This window comes from Myotis brandtii, unplaced genomic scaffold (assembly GCF_000412655.1).
Source record: "Myotis brandtii unplaced genomic scaffold, ASM41265v1 scaffold656, whole genome shotgun sequence".
NCBI lineage: Eukaryota > Metazoa > Chordata > Mammalia > Chiroptera > Vespertilionidae > Myotis > Myotis brandtii.
Window position 1 is genome coordinate 4230 of NW_005370548.1, and position 3542 is coordinate 7771.

Here is a 3542-nt window from a genome sequence, read left to right on the forward strand (position 1 = left end):
TGCCTGCGGGTGACCTCTGCCTGCAGACTCATCCCAATCAGAAGCGGGCAGCAGTCAATGTATCTATGCAGCGCCCTCCTCCCCGCTCCCCAGAGCCTGGGGCCCCTGTTTCTTTCCCACCTGACCCCGTGACCCCAGTGACGGGCTAAGGCGGCCCGTGCGGCTGGCCCGTTCCACGCACCTCCCGTGAAGAGGCCCCCTTTACGTGGGGACGGCAGTGGCAGCCCCTGGTCCAGCCTTAAGGGCCTGTTTCCTGTGAGAAAAGCCGGGAGAGACACGGTGTGACATTGACGTGACGTGCCACGCCGGACGGTGACGGAGTTCTGGGTGGGTGCGGCTCCATCCTCCGGTCGAACGCGCCGCAACCGCACTGATTCTCCACTTCGTCTTCAAAACACGCGTCCCGTGGCCTCCGCGTGACCCCCTCCCGCAGAATAAATGATCAGTCCTCAGGGTCGCACATTTCCAACCCGGACGAGAGAGTGAATACCGTGCGATCCTTCTAGTTTTGCAAAGACGTGGCAGGGCGCCTGTGTTCGTGGCCGGTAAGCAGGCACGTAAGTGGCACCGTGATTGAAAAATGTATCAAATCAGAAAGCACGCTCCCCTCGGCGTCCACGCAGGACAGGGAGAGGCAGAGCTGGGGCCCGGGGGGCTGTGGTGAAGGCCCGCATGGGGGGAGGGGGAGGGTGGAACCCGACACAGAGCAGTCAGCGCTCCTGGACCCGCCCTGGCCCCCCGCAGTGCTCGTCCCCTGCGGGGCTGGGTTTGCTCCTCTGTTCTCGCACCTGTTGATGCTGCCGCCCATTCCTTCTGTGCACGTTCCTCCCAGTGGGTTCTCCGGGTGCCGCAGCCTGCAATTTCTGTAGGAAAAGCCATTGTTAAGAATATTATAGCCAATAAACGGTATTCAGGTAACTCCAAGCTGTGTCTCCTTCGTGACTGAGAATGGCCCCCAAATTGGGGGAACTTGCGTAGAAAAGCGTGTCCCCCCTCATCTGTAGATGCAGAAGGGAATGCTGGGACAACAAGGATCTAAGAGGGATGGTGAGCCGGGGGCCGGGGGGTGTGCACTGCAACCCCATGAACCGGGCACATGACAGGACGAGACGGAAGATGACGCCTTTTCCCACACACTCCTGGGCGCGGGGTGGGAGGGGGAGGAGGAGGGGAGCCTGGAGCGCTTTGCTGAGCAGTGCGCATGCATCGTCTCTCCGCATAGACCTCTTACCACTCATCTTATTTACAGGAGAGAGAGATCCAAAAAGCAAGCAAGCAGAAATGGAGACATTTACATGAGACTTATCCAGGATGAAAATCTAAGCATAATGGAAATCTAGTTACGGTTGTTAAAAAAAATTGCATCTATCTTCACAAAGAACCGCAGCAAACAGAAAGCAGAATAGATATACAGACTGGTAACGAGGTCTTTATATTCTTATCACCCATGACAGTGCAAGTGGGGAAAAGGTAACTGTTTAGAAGACCTCAAACATGGTTAATGTAGATAAAATTGATATGTAGCAAATGGAATACTTCAAACATACCTTCTTTCAAAGGCCTGTGGAAAATATATATATAAATATAATTTTGGACATTAAGTCACCGAGTAAACTCAAATTCCAAGGACTACAGACAGATTCTCGAGTGTAACGCACTAAAAGTAGAAAATCGGTTCTCTGCTGTGGAAATGTGACAAGTGGAAGATGAGTCGTAGATTACCCAGGAAATACCCATGAGGCCGCGGGAAGCAGCGGGCTCCGTGGCCGCCTCTCCCTCCTGAACGCCAAGGACCCACTGGACGCTCCTCCAGACCCACTGCCGTGTCCCTTCCCTGGAGACTTCGGTTTGGGGGTCTGAGATGCGGCCCAGAGGTGAGTGGAGTTTTTTGTTTTTGGGGTTTTTTTTTAAATATATTTTATTGATTTTTTTACAGGTCTGAGATGCGGCCCAGAGGTGAGTGGGGTTTTTTTTTGTTTTTTGGGGTTTTTTTAAAAATATATTTTATTGATTTTTTTACAGAGAGGAAGGGAGCAGGATAGAAAGTTAGGAACATTGATGAGAGAGAAACATCGATCAGCTGTCTCCTGCACACCCCCTACTGGGGATGTGCCCACAACCAAGGTACATGCCCCTGACCGGAATCGAACCTGGGACCCTTGAGTCCGCAGGCCGTCGCTCTATCCACTGAGCCACACCGGTCAGGGCGAGGTGAGTGTTTTAAAAGGATCTTTTCATCGGGAAAGTTGAGGAAACGCCCTATGGGACTACCAGTAGCACAGTGCTGAGGGGGATCCATAACCCTAAATCCACATGTGAATAAACAGAAAAGGAAAAAGGAGTTAACTATCCACCCTAAAAAGTTACAAAAGGAACCGAAAAAATAAATAAATAAACCGGGGGTGGGGAGGTGGGGAGGAGGAATAGAAGGAACAGATTTGTAAAAATAAAAAGTATAAATTAGCCCGGACGGCGTGGCTCAGTGGTTGAGCATCCATCTATGAGCCAGGAGGTCACGGTTCAATTCCCAGTCGGGGCACAGGCCCGGGTTGTGGGCTTGATCCCCAGTCAGGGGCGTGCAGGAGGCAGCCAATCATTGATTCTCTCTCATCATTGAAGTTTCTCTCTCTCTCTCCCTCTCCCTTCTTCTCTGAAATCAATAAAATTATTTAAATTGTTTTAAGTATAATTTAATTAGGAAAAGTAAAACTAATAAAAAGCCAGGGGTGGTTTCTTTGGGGAAATTAAAGCACAAGATAAACTACCATCTAATCTCGTTAAGGAAAAAGATAAACAGCAGATGCTCTCAGCACGTGAGCAGATAGGATCCAGAGTCCACACTAACCCAGCGATGACCTCAGCAGTACAAGGATGGTTCAATCTCTAAAACCTAGTCACCCCCGCCCGGCCAGGTGGCTCCGTCGTCAGCGCGCCATCCCACACACCAAAGGGTGGCAGGCTCCATTCCCGGGCAGGGCACAGACCCAGGTTGTGGGCTCAATCCCCGGTCAGGGTGCATGTGGGAGGCAACCAATCAGTGTTTCTCTCTCACATCAATATTTCTCTCTCTCCCTTCCTTCCTCTCTAAGGCATCTAAAATCAATAAAAACACTTTTTAGTCTAGTAATCCAAGTCACCAAATTGATAAGATTGTAGGAAAACATGCCCCAGTATGGTTATCAGAGATGCTAAAGAGACGGTTGATAAAACCAGTCTCCACCCCTGGGTTTCTAAGCATCTGAATAAGACAAGACTGGAGACCACAGGACTTGAGAGATGCCAGTGTCGTTTGCGGAGAAGTGCGTTCACACACATCCAACGGGGCCCTACAGGCAGCTGTCTGGGGCTGAGTTATGCTGCGATAACCCCTGAATATCGACATTGACGGGGGGGGGGGGCGACGGGGTGTCTGTGAAGCCCCCGCCCCGCATCCGTGCCTGAGCTCCCTACCACAGCCCTCGCTGCGCCCACTCTCTGCACTGCATGACCAGCACCACCAGCATCTCTGCTCGGGGGCTACATGTAACCCTTCTCCGGGCGGA